Here is a 16,866-nt window from a genome sequence, read left to right as displayed (position 1 = left end):
TTTGCGTACTTTGTGTCTCACTTGCAGCACAAACACTGGACCTGGTCCAGCTCTAGTCACATGTAACAAAGGGTAGCTCTGGATGGAGAAATACATTCCCCCTTCCATCAAAAGATGCATCTTGTCATTCACATGGACTTCAGTCAACACTGTGATTCGATACAGGCACATATCCAAATGCACACAACACAACACAGAAGTCTGCTTTCACATCTGAATTTCCCTTGTGGAATCAGTGCAATGGTCTACTGCTACCTTGGAGAATTTCTTGCATGAGTGAGATAAAATTACTATAGAATACTTTGCATAATAAAAATATACAGTAATCAATAAGAAGTCCAGTGCAGCAAACACCACTGGGATAAAGGCCAACTGACAAATTTGTTAAGCCCGGGCTTCTCAACACCTTCAATCTGCCAAATTACTTTTTCTCAGGTTCCTTGAATCCCCAGTTCAAAAATATATTTTCTTATGTTGCCTGAATAGTATAGTTGTACAGTTAATGAATGTCAAATTGTTACTTTCCTTCATTTAAGAAATAGGTACACGTCAGTCTCAGGATAATTGATCCTGCAGTATTGAAAAGTATTTTAGTTTGCTGCAAAAAGAAAAAAAATGATTCCATGAATGCTTGAATGCACATATATCTGCATACGGACATAAACATACATAGGATTAAATATATTCTATCTCCCGTGATCTGTATAAGCAATTCCCTGTCACTTTCATAGGTTTATTAGAGGCTCATTAGAAGAGATCCAGATTTTTACAATAACTGTGACAGGAGGTAGGAAGACATAGAATGATCTCCTGGCAAGTGAAAATTCATGAGTTCTCTAAATTCAACTAAACAGTTCTTTCTCGTCTACCAGCACCTGAAGGATCTCAGCAGCCAAGACAGAAGCCTGAGTTACAACCCTAGTACATTCCAGTTCAGGTTTTAAAATTAATTCTGGCAGTCTTGTTCCCTTCTTGGTCCTGGGGTCAATCAGCCATTTACTGCCTGGAGATAAGCTTAATTAAACTCAGATAACAGAAAAAAGTTTCCAAGTATCTCTCTCTCTTCTCCCAGTGTATATGTCCCCTGTGCACAGCTGGGTAAAAACTTGCACTCAAAAGGAGCAACAGAAGCATTAGTTTGGGGCATGTAGCTCCAGGGCTTTTGTTCACCTCCCCAAAAGTATTGCAAGTACTTGCATAATATGGCAACTATGCGAGGAAGAACTTCTAGAAAGGGTCCCCTGGCAACTGCTCCTGCCCCGTGGCATGATTGACTGAGCCAAGGAAGGTGCTTCATTTCATTGCTTTATTCATTTATCATCATTACTTATTTGTTTTGCATCTAACAGGAGAGAAGACATTTATCTCAGTCTTTGGAACGCTGATATTGCAAGCAATAAAGATTCAAACTGAATTGACAAACTGGGATTTGGCTACTCAGCTTTATTGACTCCCTAAAAGGGTGGGGTCCAGACACAGCATAGTCCTCCCCCCACACACACATACACAATCAGTGGAATGTTCCTGAGGAAACCTTTTCCATTGGTAGAAGTCTAATAAATTCCGTTGGCTACGATATGGCCTTTATGCTAAGAAAAGTGTTCAAAAGGCAAATGTGTATGATTGGCTTCAGCTCACAGACGGTGCTGGCAGACAATAGAAGGCCCTGAAGAGACTGTTTATTGACAATGAATTCCTTGATTGAGCAAGTAATCAACCCTCTTTACAGTGCTTGTAAAATGCTGTTTTATGGTAATTTACTTTCTGGATGTCATTTATGGGATAGGAAATTCGGAGGGACTGAAGGAACACAGCCACCATTGTGAAGAGCTTTCTCATCATCTGAGAAGTGAGATAGACTGAAGTCTGGGAAACCTACTCAGTAATAGGAATGTTATGTATATCGAAGAGAAATGAAGAGATGATGACAACGCCCATATACCCCCACCAATTAAAAGGAGTAATTTCAGATTTCTCTTTCAAAGTAAAAAAAACTACATTGTGATCATGTTTTTCCCTATTCAAATGTGGGGGGTGGGGAATCACTCCATTTAATTTCCTTGCACCAAGTTTACCCCTTAAAATCCATGCATTTTCAATATTTTTCCACATTAATAAATCATGATTATACATTACATATATTGTAAATACAAATAACATGTAAATATCACCTGACTGGTATAAAAATACAATATACATATAAAACCATTGACAAAAATATGAATATTAAAAATATGGGAGAAATTATGATTCCAAACCTTTCATAGAGATCTCTTTAACATTCCTAGCCTCTTTGCTATACAAAAACGTATATAGCAAATATGAATTTGGACAGTGGCATCTTGATCAGTTATTGTCATTTGGTAGGGGAAATACAATGGGCATTTCCGTATATTGAAAACAATAGTGTTACGCCAGCAAAATGGCATAATGCTAAAAATTATTGTGCCACCAGCATTCCTCACCTTCTGGCTCTCTTGCTTCCATCTGCCGCCTTCTCACGCTCCTTGCACTCCACATGCCTGCTTGAATGGCAGAAGAGACCAATGCACTTTACACGTGACCCTCTTCTGCCTGTCAATCAAACCAGGCAGCCAATGACCTTTGGCAAAGTTTTAAAGGGCCTGCGATGCCTGCTATTTTTTTAAAGGTAAAACTTCTCCATTGAGACGCATATGCATCTAATCATAGTTGCATAGTGCTTTTTATAATGCCACCCCTTATGGAATCATGAGCCTTGAATCTTTTAAAAATTAATCTCATTCCCGATTTTTTGGGGGGGAGACTTTAGAGAGGCATACTTTGTGTTTTCACTGGGGGAGGGGGAATCTTTTTGCTTTGCCTGCATGATTAAACACCTATTCATCGCTACATGCAGTTTACTTTAAAATAAAAACCATCCCCGGGAGAAGGGAGAGAGAGGCAGGCGCGAGGGTGGGAATTGGAGGTGGAGATAGCACTACTTCGGCTCCACATATTTACTTAGTGTGTGGCTTGTTGGTTGCTCTCCTGTGGCTCACGCTTTTTAGGCTGGGGAATCCACTTTATGCTAGCGCTTGAAAATGGAGGATGTAGCTACTTGGTTTGCTGCTTGGACGCTGCATGTTGGTGACAGCATGCAAAACACCAAAAATATGGTGTCTGCATAAGGGGAGTATTTCACTATATTTATCAGGTGCGGAATAACCCAATATGTTGCCAGTAGTCTTCTAAACTCCTATACTTTAGGATGCTTAGGGCTGATCCTGCGTTGAGCAGGGGGTTGGACTAGATGGCCTGTATGGCCCCTTCCAACTCTATGATTCTATGATTCTATTCTATGACTATTTATGCATTCCCAAGTGTACTACTTGGCATCACTGCATCTGCAGGGGTGGGTGTGATATGTGGCTAGTTTATCATCTTTTACTATTTCCTGTTAATGTTCACGTATCACATTAGAAGAGTATAACTGGGTAAAGGCCAAAATTTAACCCTCATTCCTCTTCTAATCCAGGGCAATAGCATTATATTAGACTAGAACCACAGGCACAGGAACCAACGCAGGATCTCTCTGTTGTCACAGTCTAGCAGTAGATAAATCTGCTGAAGCCCATTAGTGAATTCTATTGGATTATACTTCCATAGGTCCAAATGTATTTGATTTCATTTTAGGGTTGCCAGGTCCCCCTTGCCACCAGCAGGGGATGGGTAGTTGTGTTTCTGCCAGATCTAGGTTGGGAAACTCCTGGAGCTTTGGGGATGGAGCTTGGGGATGACAGGGACCTCAGTGGAGTACAGTGCCATAGAGTCCACCCTGCAAAGCCTCCATTTTCTTCTGTGGAACTGATCTATGTAGTCTGGAGATGAGCTGCTATTTCAAGGGATCCCCAGATCCCACCTGGAAGCTGGCATCTCTAGTTCATCTTCAGCTTTTCATCTAACCCAGTTTCATATTGGTTGTGTGAAGCAGATATAGGGGGAAGTTCAAGGAAGTTTCATAGAGAATATGTGTACCAGCTGAAGTGTTCTATTCCTTCCTTCTGCTTTCTCCTTGTAGTTTCTTTGAACTGATGGCCTCTTGCAAGTGCTCTGTATCAATATAAAGAAAGCTGATTTGGTATAAAATGGAGGAACTAAATATGGCTGTCTCTTTCTGGCAGACATGGAATGCTGATGAATAAATGTATCCAGAGATGCACATCCATCTGTATAATTTTGACTGTGAAAGAAAGTACATGAATGCTTTTCTATGCAATGCATAAGTCAGTTTCATATTTGTTATTTATTTATTTATTCATTCATTCATTCATTCATTCATTCATTCATTCATTCATTTATTTGCTAGCTTCAAAGCCCGGTCCTAAGAACTGGGTCCCCTCCCCTGGCTCATTAGCAGGGCCAGGCCAGAGCTCCTTAGCAGGCAGTCAACAGGCTGGGAGGCCCTCGTCAGCAGGCCCTGCTTAGCAGGCCAAGAGACCCTCCTTAGCATGCCCTCCACCATGACCCTTTGTCCAGGGCCCTCTCCCTTGCTGCTGGCTCCAGGCACTGAGGCATCTGAGAGCAAAGAGGCTAGAGTCCAGTGATGGAGGGCGGGAGCTGCAGGGGCAGGGTCAATCAGGGCAAAGCTGGCTGCACCGTGATTGGCCCTATTCTAACTTGGACAGCCAGACATGTCCCACCCCCTAGGCTGTTTCACAAATATATAGAGGAACAACAATGGATAAGGATTTATTTATTTATATATTTATATACCACCGCTCTCAAATGTCTTGCGGCGGTTTACAGGATTCATAAAAACAATAAAATCCCATAAAACCGATTAAAATGTAATTGAAACACAATATCACGGTGATGGTTAATAAATATATAACCCACTCCCATCCCCCCATCCAGCAAAGGTCTATTACTCTCTATCTGGGAGCGAGGGACTTAGTTGGTTTCAGCTAGAGGTCCACAGCTGACAATGCTGGGAGTCGCCTTGGCTTCAACCATATGCCTGGCAGAAGAGCTCCGTCTTGCAGGACCTGCAGAAAGCTGACAAATCCTGCAGGGCCCGTAGCTCTTCCGAGAGCTCATTCCACCAGGTCAAGACCAGGTGTATGTCTCTGGGGCCCGGGACCAATAGTAAATTCATACTTGCAGAGCAAAGAGCCCTGTGGGGGGCAGAAGCAGATAAGTGGTCCCGCAGATAAGCCAGACCCAGGCCGCGTATAGCCTTAAAGGTTAAAACCAGAATGTTAAACTTGATCCGGAAACAGACTGGTAACCAGTGCAGAAATTGTTAGGCTGTTGGCTGGGACATCTATTCTGTGCAGGCAATTTTACCTTGGGTTTGGTTTCGGGGAGTAACAAAGTAAAGTCAACCTATGTTGACTTCTCTTTCTTTGGAAATTTTTAAGCAGGGTCTAGATAGCCATCTGAAAGAAATGCTGATTCTGTTAATTTAGGCAAATTGTAAATGTCTGGGCAGAATTGTGCCCATCCTTCACTCTTGTGGTCCTTTCTTGCATGCTCAGGAAAATGCTGATCACCACTCTGGAATTGAGAAGTGAATTTCCTCCAGGCCAGACTGACCATGGATGGGGGGGGGGATGTTTTTTTTTGTGAGGGAAATCATCTGGGCATGGAATTGGGTGGGCAGGTAGTTGTGAATTTCCTGCATTCTGCGTGAAGTTGGACTAGATGACCCCAGAAGTCCCTTCCAGTTCTATGATTCTATGTGTGATACTGAGATGTATGTAGTTTTACAGTAAATCTCCCCCCCCACCACCAAAAAGAAATCCAGTTTAAAAGGCTGTAATATAATTCGGAAGATCTGCATGTGAAGGAACAGTAGTTGTGGGGTGAGAAACGCACTTCTTCTTAACTGTTTCCTTTCTGCGTTTTTTTTTTTTTTGCACTAAAAATATCCCTCAAACGGCCTTTTCCCTTAAAGGGGAAAACGATACTGGGAGAGATTTTTCATGGAGAAAGCCACAGGGGGAAAAAAGATGAAGAACTTTCTCCCCTTTACAGATCTTCTGTAGCAAACCACAGCCTCTGAAGCTATATTTTACTCAAAAATACAGCCTGGCACTTAAATCCAAGCAATGATCAATGTGCTCTATGTGGGCTTACTAGCACTTTAAATTTTATAGAGAGAATGGAAACATGGCCTATGCTTCTGTTTCATGAGAATTTTATAGGAACATGGCATTGAGCATGGTATCAACTTACCCCAGAGCTCTAAGATAACTGCACTACGGGAAGGACATTTATTAGATTGGGGAGTTTGTTGTATGGCTTACTTAGTCTAATAGTTAATCCATCCCTGATGAGGAAGTTTCCATCAGCGGAGATCATGTGTAAATTTAATAAGTGGACCGAAGAAGCTGAACTTATTGAAACTAGACCTGTATATAAGAGGCCCAGAGCTTCTTCATTAAGTGATTTATTTTTAGTTAATTTGCAACATCAGTGATTTCATCTATCTAAGTTGTGAAGATATATAAGCCATAGAAGTGTTTAAAATAACATGCCTTGGGGCAACATCCGTCATCTGCAAAATTGGAAGGCGGAGTGAAGTTTGGGGTACATGAAGTTCACTTCATTTGTTGCACTGGCTTTGCTGCCTCCTCAGGCACTTTTCCTCTTACGTTTTCTTCACATCTTATACCCCAGGAACAAAGCCGTCAAGAAAATGAAGTAATCCTCATCAGACTTAATTAGATTTCCTTTACACAGAATAAGTCTTGCAAAAGAAATTCACAGGTCACTTTCATTTTCTTTTCCATCGTTTGTGATGAGAGAAGAAAATGTTGTTGTTGTTTTCCCCCCATTCCTGCACTGTCTCCATCTTTTAAAGGGCAAGTGCCTTATAGCAGGGGTAGTCAACCTGTGGTCCTCCAGATGTCCATGGACTACAATTCCCATGAATTCTCATGGGAAATGAGAATTCTCATGGGAATTGTAGTCCATGGATATCCGGAGGACCGCAGGTTGACTACCCCTCCTTACAGGAACCAACCAATAGCACAGCTGCTAAAGTGACTATAAGGAACCCTCTTTTCCTAAGTGGTGGCAGCAGACTATCCAGCTCAGCCTAGCCATTTCTTACTGGCAGCAGCTCTCCAAGACAAGGCCTCATGTAGGGAATATCCCCAGCCTTGAGACTTGAACCTTTTAATGTCAGGTACGGAACCAGGTCTACTGGTTATAGACATGCTCTGTGCCATGTGCTCTTCTCTTGGCCGCAGCTGGCAACCCCCAATGAGCTACTCCCAAGTCAAGAATGGCCTGTTTATTGGTTATGGAGCCTCTATCAGTAAAGAGTTTTGGAGAAAGCATCTGGATTAACTTCTTATGAAATAGATTCTTGTATTTACTAATAGCTCAATACAGATGTTCTACAGATCTACAAAACAATCAAAGGGTCTTGTTCTGTATAATGCAGAAACCCATGGTTTTAAGTGTGGCTAATTCCATGTTGGATTGTACCAATGTCTTTTATGTCAGACTTTCTTTTGACAACCAGGAAGGGTTTCCTGGATGGGTGGGAGTTAATTTTATGTACGTTTTTGAAATTTGTGAAACATTTATTAGATGATATGAACATATATGATCATGGTGACCTACCCTCTTCCCAAAATGGCCAATGATGGGCCTGGGGGGGGGGGTTTGCTGGAAGGGGAGGGGAAACATTACAATTACAAACTAATAGAATTAAACTTGAGATGCCCCACTCCCCCAAAAGACACCAGTACTCTGTACCCTTTTTATTATTATTATTATATTTATATTTATACCCCGCCTCCCCCCGAAGGCTCGAGGCGGCTGATGCAACTCCTGAAGATTTTTTAATGACAGTGCTTCTTTCAGCTTCTCAAGGTGCCCATCCCAGAAAGTGGGAGCTACAATGGGGAAAAAAACACAGGCTGTGATTGATGCTTGATGAGCCACCTTCAGAGAGCCAGTTTGGTGTAGTGGTTAAGAGTGCGGACTGGCAAACCGGGTTAGATTCTGCACTCCCCCACATGCAGCCAGCTGGGTGACCTTGGGCTTGCCATGGCATTGATAAAACTGTTCTGACCGGGCAGTGATATCAGCGCTCTCTCAGCCTCACCCACCCCACAGGGTGTCTGTTGTGGGGAGAGGAAAGGGAAGGTGACGGTAAGCTGCTTTGAGCCTCCTTCGGGTAGAGAAAAGCAGCATATAAGAACCAACTCTTCACTCTTCTTCTTCTTCTTCTTCTTCTTCTTCTTCTTCTTCTTCTTCTTCTTCTTCCTCTTCAGTAGAAGAATAGCTATTAGGTATCAGCCTGAAGACTTGAATTGGTACCCAGGGACACATGGGAAGAGATGGTCCTTTAGATGTGTGGGTCCTTGACTTTGAAAGTCTTCGAAGATCATACTTCGAATTGGACTTGGAAACCAACTGCTAGCCAAGGTAGCTGTTTTAAGATGGGTGAAATGGGTCCCCATTGGCTAGTCCCTGACAATTATCAGGGTGTCACATTCTGAACCTACTGCAGTTTTCAGGTTGCATTCAAGAGCAGTCCAGTATAGAGCATATTACAGAGATTTAACTATGAGGTTCCTAAGTCATGGGTTAGAATAGCCACTTTGGCTGAAGAAGAAAATAAATAGCTGGCAAACCAGATGTAAAGTATAAGCAGTTTATCAGACAGCTTTTCAAATTGCAAGACTGCATCCACCAGCTCCCACTAACTCTAACCAGCTCTACAAAAGCCTACTCTACTCTAACCCTTACAGAATACATACACAAGGCACAGACTGCCATCTCTGGATGCAGTACAGACAGATAAATCTAATGGAGGGCTAGGACTATATGAAACGCTGAATGACTTCCGTTTTGGATAAAAGCGAGTACATTCATCACAAGTTCCTGCTGATGCGGAACCCCACACAGCAAAGAATAGGGGCTTCAGCTATTGTGTGTGGGGGACTCCATGTAAAAGCTCTAGGAACACTGCAGACATTTGTGCATCGCCTTCAGTTCCAGCCTTTTAAACTTCTCTGTATGAGATCCCTCTCCTATCTCCTTTATAGCAGTGGAGTGAGCACATCTACATGTGATGGCAATGGGTCCTTGAAATCCAAGGGAATAAACTAAGAGGACTTTCCAGTTTACAGAAGTATAGAAAAGCTGCCCTCTGCTGGCCAGATAAGTCATCACACTGCTCTTATCTCTGGCAGCGCATGGGCACTAAGGGCCACATATAAAGTTTTCTGGTATGAACATTTGAAAGCACCAATGCTTTATACACTGTCGTTATTGAAGTGTGGCACAAATGTTTCTTTTGCATGATCAAAGGATCAGAAAGCTAATGTGCATGGGACACAGTATATGTGCTTTGCACACCGCAATTAGGTCTGTGTGAAAAAATTACTATATGGGAAATAACCTTGGTCCTTTCTAACTTATGGATTTTGTGCTGGTGATAAATTTTGGAAAGCTGTTCAAATACTTGCAGTTTTCAGGATTTTTAAATATTTTATTACAATTATATGAGCACAAGAATAAAGTTCTCCATTGTTCACAGTTTGTTGTTGTTGTTGTGTTGTTGTTAGGTGCGAAGTCGTGTCCCCATGGACAATGAACCCCACGGGCAATGATCCTTCAGGCCTTTCTGTCCTCTACCATTCCCCGGAGTCCATTTAAGTTTGCACCGACTGCTTCAATGACTCCATCCAGCCACCTCATTCTCTCTCGTCCCCTTCTTCTTTTGCCCTCGATCGCTCCCAGCATTAGGCTCTTCTCCAGGGAGTCCTTCCTTCTCATGAGGTGGCCAAAGTATTTGAGTTTCATCTTCAGGATCTGGCCTTCTAAGGAGCAGTCAGGGCTGATCGCCTCTAGGACTGACCGGTTTGTTCACCTTGCAGTCCAAGGGACTCGCAAGAGTCTTCTCCAGCACCAGAGTTCAAAAGCCTCAATTCTTTGACGCTTGGCCTTCCAACTTTCACAGCCATACATTGCAGCTGGGAAGATCATAGCCTTGACTAGACACACTTTTGTTGGCAGGGTGATGTCTCTGCTTTTTAGGATGCTGTCTAGATTTGCCATAGCTCTCCTCCCCAGGAGCGTCTTTTAATTTCTTTGCTGCAGTCCCCATCTGCAGTGATCTTGGAGCCCAGGAAAATAAATTGTGTCACTACCTCCATTTCTTCCCCATCTATTTGCCAGGAATTGAGAGGGCCAGATGCCATAATCTTCGTTTTCTTTATGTTAAGGTTCAAGCCAACTCCTTCACCCGTATCAAAAGGCTCATTAGTTCCTCTTCTCTTTCTGCCATTAGAGTGGTATCATATGCATATCTGAGATTGTTGATATTTCTCCTTGCAATCTTAATCCCAATTTGTGACTCATCTAACCCCGCCTTTCTCATGATGTGCTCTGCATACAAGGTAAATAGGCAAGGCGACAGTATACAGCCTTGCTGAACCCCTTTCTCAATTTTGAACCAATCAGTGATTTCATGCCCGGTTCTCACTGTTGCTTCTTGACCTGCATACAGGTTTCTCAAGAAACAGATAAGATGCTTTGGTATTCCCATCTCTTTAAGAACTTGCCACAATTTGTTGTGCTCCACACAATCAAAGGCTTTAGCATAGTCAATGATGCAGAAGTAGATGTTTTTCTGGAACTCCCTAGCTTTCTCCATGATCCAGCGTATGTTGGCAATTTGATCTCTAGTTCCTCTACCTCTTCAAAATCCTGCCTGTACTTCTGGATGTTCTCAGTCCACATATTGCTGGAGCCTAGCTTGTAGGATTTTGTGTATAACTTTGCTAGCATGAGAAATTAGTGCAATGGTGTGGTAGTTTGAACATTCTTTGGCATTGCCCTTCTTTGGGATTGGAATGTAAACTGACCTTTTCCAGTCCTGTGTCCACTGTTGTGTTTTCCAAATTTGCTGGCATATTGAGTGTAGCACTTTTACTACATCATCTTTTAAGATTTTGCATAGTTCAACTGGAATGCTGTCACCACCATTAGCTTTATTGTTGCTCAGACTTCCTAAGGCACATTTGACTTCACATTCCAGGATGTCTGGCTCCAGGTCAGTGACTACCCCACTGTTCACCCCACTGTTCACAGTTTATAAATGCTAAATGATACTCAGTCTTTATTCCTCATTCAAGTGAGAAAAATCTGCTTAGGGTTCCCTGCCCTAAGGAAATCAAGCGGGCCTCATCCAGAGCCAGGACCTTTTAGACCCTGCTTCCACTTGATGGGATGCTCTGCCTGAGGAGGTCAGAGTCCTGTGAGACCTTTGTCTGTTCCACAGGGCTTGCAAGATAGCTGTTCTGCCAAGCCCATGGCTGAGGCCAGAAGCAGGATCAATAATATCAAAACCGCTAGCCTTTCTGCCAGACCCCACCAGACTGAAAACTTGTGCTGCCACTTTGAATATCTCACCCCCTACATAGAAAGGACAATGGTCAATATCAATTATTATTTAGTATTGTATTTATTATTGTATTATTTAAAAACTAGATAATAGGCCCGCTGTCGTATAAATACAGCAGGCGCTAGGTAGGACTGGTGGACCCCCCGGCCGCGCCACAGCCTACCTGAGGGCGCCAAGTGTCTTGAGGTCTGTGTGCGGGCCGGGCGGGTGGGCGCGGCTGCGGGCGTTGTCGTCGTTTCTTGAGGCAGTGGCATTCACGGGGCCCGAGGCGGCAATCGCGGCTCCTCCGCCGGGCATGCCAATTGCGGCACCGCTAATGTTGGGGCCGCTGCCGCCGATGGCGGCTCGTCTTCTGGGGCCGGCAATCTCGAGGTGGCGAGTCTGCAGAGCGGCGTGCAGGGAGGAGCAGCAGCTCCCTTGGCGGCGAGCGGGCAATTGGAGGGCCCAATCGGCAGGCGCTTTGCACCTGCCGATTGGGCCCTCCAATTGTCAGTCCGGAGGAAGGGGCCAATCGATACCCTTCCTCATCACGGACTGAGCCCACCTTAACTCCTCCCACTCTCTGCTTACCGCATTATTTAGTCCGCGGCGCCTGCGCCGCCGCGGGCGGTTTTAAGATTGTACATAGATCATGGAATTGTTTTCACTGTTATTAATTTTATGAGTTTGACAGGAATTTGTATTAACTGAAATATGTAATCTGCCCTGTATCTAAAGACTGGGTGGGATATAAATCCAATAATAAATAAATAAAATTCCTGCACAGAAAGAATTCTGAACCTCATATCTCATACCCAGAACACAGGAGAATCTGAAAGGAGATGAAAGAATATTAAGCAATATTTGAGTGCTTGCAAAATGCAGAAGATCTTGGAGGAGAAGAACTCTCCTACCAATGTGCATGCTGATAGGGTAGGCTCTGCTAAGGATGCCACCAGTTCAGTTTGCCCCTGGTGCCTTCACTCACTTTACAGTTATTTAATGTATGGTATTTTGCCACTAGCTGCAGACTCTCGATGGGGGTATGGTGACAAATACACTTAGGAAAAGCTGTGGTGGTAAGGGAAAGAAAAAAGGACTCTGTGTTCAAAAGCATATCCTTAGTTGCCTGCTTTCAAGACATCTTAACATTAAACTAACCTTGGGGGAACATCAGATTTTCCTGGCTCAGTTTGAACATGTTCAGCTCTACTTTCCTTGGCTTTTATTATAAGGTCCTTTAAGTGCCAGAAATGGAGACATTCAAAACCTTTTTGAAACAAAAGCAGAATAAATACTTCTTATTCCAGTGGGTTGGGGGATATGTATTAAGCCAGGCTTTCTCAACCAGGGTATCATGAAACCCTAGGGTTTCTTGATGGACCTCGAAGGATTTCATTAATGGGTGGGAATTAAGGGCCATTCCGCACAACTTAAATGTAGCAGAAGTCTTCCCTTTGATAAACGCTACTAATTCAACGTTCCGCATGATGTCGCACACAATCTGCAATACACCTGCAACACTCCCGCAAAAATTGCTTTGTTGTAGTGCTTTTCAGGGAATCGGGAAAAGTGGATTCCCCCTGAAAAAACCGCTACACTTCTGCACACAAGCTGCAACACATCAGCGAAAGAGATGTGTGTTCTCAATGTAGTGGTAGAAAGAATGTCCTTCCCCTGCTCTCGCCCCCGAACTTCCGGAGAAGTGGTCACCTTCTTTTTTCCCTTAGACCGGTGAAAGCAATGAAAAAGCGAGGCTTCTCCAGCTAAAGTCCCTCCACAGGAGTGCTTAACAGTGAAACAAAGCTCCCTACTGCAAGTGTTTTTAAAGTTCCCAAGCACAATACAGCCCCTTGTTCAACACTGCCCATAATTTCGGCCACAAATCATGCCCATGGGGGGGGGGTTACTTGAGGAGTGTGTAAACAATTAATCGCCAGCTCCTACGCCAGCAAAAAAGGTCTTTCTGAAACGATTGAACACAGATTTGTTGCAACTGGTGTGTTTACGCTTTTAAAAAACAGTTCTTAAAGGGAATGGGTTTTTTCGGGAGCATGAACACAACAGCGCATTGGCTGTTATATTTAATTGATGGCCAGGGGCGGGAAGAAGCGCAGAAAAATCTCGCTTCCTTTGTTGCGATTCCAGCAAGACCGGAAACCTGTGGGGAATGAATACAACGCTACTGGGACTTCAATATTCCACTAAAATTAAAGGTATGCAGAATGACAAAATTCCACTATTTAATATAGCGTTTCTGCATTCTGAAAACATTTGGCAACATTGGTCCTTGTGCGGAAAGCCCCTAATTTTTAATATATTTTTTAAATTTGTTAAACATATATTGGGTGATATGACCATATATGATCATGTTGAACTGCCCTCCCCTCCCAAAATGACCAATGATGGGCCTGGAGGGGATGAGGAGGGGAGGGCCCCCAGGTCGGCATGTACACAGCTACGCTTCCCAACCATATTTGGCATGATTGCACCACATTTGGGGGTTTCTCGAAGCCCTGAAGAATGTTTCAGGGTTTGTCAATTATAGAAAAGTTGAGAAAGGCTATATTAATTAAGCACTGCAAGATATGGGCCTTAAAAAAAATTCAAAATGTTAATGGTCTTTTAGGATATGTTAATGATCTTTTGTATATTCTTATTTCTGATTAGACACATCACAAACAGATGGCCCTTTTTTGACAACTAGTGTGTATGTGGGAAACAAAGTGGTTTTTCTCTTTGTTATTAAAAAGAATTATTTTTTATAAAAACAACTCTATGAGAACAGTTTCTGAACACCGCAGAGAGCCCAAAATGTCTGTAAAATATTTAGGAAGTTCTCTGTGGTGGGCACAGACCTTTAAGGCTGCAATCCTAAACACAGGCACTAGAGAGCATATCCCATTGAGCTCAGTGGGACTTACTTCTGAGTAAACATGCTTAGGCTTTCATTGCACATCTCCCAGTGCAGCAGGAAGGAAGGCAGCTGCAAATCCTCTGTGGTTCTGCCATCCATCCTCCACATTAACCTGCTGTGTGGCATACCTGGAGTTGTGCTTACCCAGCAGGTGATGGAAGGGTCAAATGACAGAACAGGGGAGAGAATAAGCAGGAGGAGCCATAGCTGTCTTCTCTCCTGCTGCTTTGGGAAATGTAATAGCTAGCATCCAGCATCTGCATTCTATCAGAAGGGTTTCCTTAGCTTTCATGATATGTTAGCTGGATATTGCAGAAAAAAGTCCTGTCTCTTCACTAGTAGAACAGAAGACAAAAAGGCTTGGTGCTTCTTGGGGTGGGAAGAGCTATTCACTGGAACTTCAGACAGAAGCAGCAAAGGTCAAAGGATTATTGCCTTGCAGATAAGGAACTGTGGTTTCTCAGCTTCCTGATAGTTGAAATACACTCCACCCCCTCCCCCTTAAAATTGAAGGAACACTTTACAGGTATACTCCAAATGCTTTATTTTTAGAGTGTGCCACAGACACCCCTTTTGTATGCTTCCATCCTGCCTGGAAGAAAGCAAACCCAGAGCAGTACAGAGCTACAGTGGGTGGGCTCTTCTAAGGGAGACCAGTTCTCTGTCTCTATTAGTGAGCTGACGGTTGAGTGATCCATGCCTGTTACAGAGGCCCAGTAGAATAACTGCTCCAGCAGAGGCTAATTGGAAGAAGGCATATTCAGAGGTTGCAAAGAGTCCAAGCAGCCTCATCCATAGCTTAATAATTTGGGGGGTTACAGGAGCCTTTAATAATTTTGTAGGGGCATTTCCGCACCCTTTGAGTATAGTGAAATGCTTACCTCATGTAGTCATTATATTCTGGCCACTCCATATGATGTCACCAACACCCAGCGTCCAGACAGCAAACTGCTTGCTATATCCTAATCATTTTATTTCTTTAAGTCTTTTACACTCTGCCTCCCCCCCCCCATGGGGATTCAAAGTGATTTATATCATCCTACTCTCCTCCATTGTATCTTCACTACAACCCTGTGAGATAGGCTCATAGGCTGTGCCTGGCCCAAGGTCATCGGGCAAGCTTCCATGACACAAGCAGGGATTCGAACCAGATACGTCTTCCAGATATATCCCACTGCCTCTCTGGCTATCGTGTTGGAGTCCACAGAGTCCACCCTCCGAAGTGACTGTTTTCTTCAGGGGAAATAATGCCTGGAGATCATTTGTAATTCCCTGGAGGTTGTCAACCTTGAGAACTGAAGGCCACAGAGCCAGGCTGTATAGCTCACGTCCAGCCTGGCCAGACTCACATAAAGCAGCTTGTGGCACCTTAATTATCCCCATTGCCACATTATTTAACTGCCAAAAGTGCTTTTCTGCAGCATTTTCCTCCCAGATTTGGGACACAGAAGACTCTTCTTCCTGCCCGTGACTCACCTTAAATGCCACCTTCCTCACTCCACTGGATATGAATTTGGCAACGGCCCTGCTTTTATACATGTTCCTGCCACTATAACATCTATGCTGGCCCCACAGAGAAGTGCAAACCGAAGCAGAGCTTCATTCTCGCAATTCAGCACTTTCATCCTCTTCTTTTCTTATGGTCATTTGTATTATTTGTCTCGTCATTTGTTACCAGCAATGGCCAACAGAGGGCACCAAAAGAGAGGATATGGTGACATCCCCCCACCCCCCACCCCGCCCCTCCCACCTCTAAGTCATAAAAAAGGGGATGGAGAGACTTTGTTCTGCATAATCTGCTCCCTGCTTGATTCAGCAAACTGCTGAGCTTGCTATGTCTTTCCAGTTAGGATTCGCAACATAAGTCTGGGCCACATTTCTGTCTGTCAACTCTGGTGCTTTTCATGTGGAAACTCACCATATACACTCCAGATCAAAAGCCCAGTGATCTCCTTGGTCCAAGGAAATACAATCTGTGCATTGCTACATTTCATGCTATGCCTCCCTCATAGGGAAACACCAGTCGAGCACCTTTGGGTTAGCTCCAGTCCCCTCTGCAGCTGCATGGGCAATGAATTTGGGCCTTTCCGCTGAGGGGTGGAGATGGGTGTCTTGAGTGTGTGTGGGAGTGTGTGGGGGGGGGTAGAGAACTGCTTGCCTCCAACAGCTGTGGCCATCCCCATTCATCACCAGCCACCTCTCAACTGTAAAGTATGATCTAACCCCACCTTTCTAAAAGCTGTATTGTTTGAGCGAGGGTTTATGGGAATTTCAGCTTCAGAATATGAAGTCGCTCCAAAGGATTAGGAAAGGGTTACCAACTGCCAGGTGGGGCCAGGACTTCTCCCAGAAATACAACTGAAATCCAGACTACGGAGACCAGTTTGCCTGCAGAAGTGGTGGCTTTGGAGAGTGGGTGCTCTGGCATTACATTCTCACTGGTCCCGGTCCATTCCCCAATCCTTACGTGCAAATCCCCGGGCATTTCCTATTGTGGAGCTGACAACCCTAGATTAGGACGTCCTTCATTCCTTCATAAGGCTGCACACACAAGGCCACATGGGAAGATGCAGTACTT

Source organism: Paroedura picta, chromosome 2 (assembly GCF_049243985.1).
Source record: "Paroedura picta isolate Pp20150507F chromosome 2, Ppicta_v3.0, whole genome shotgun sequence".
NCBI classification, from domain to species: Eukaryota; Metazoa; Chordata; class Lepidosauria; order Squamata; family Gekkonidae; genus Paroedura; species Paroedura picta.
This window is presented reverse-complemented; position numbering follows the sequence as displayed.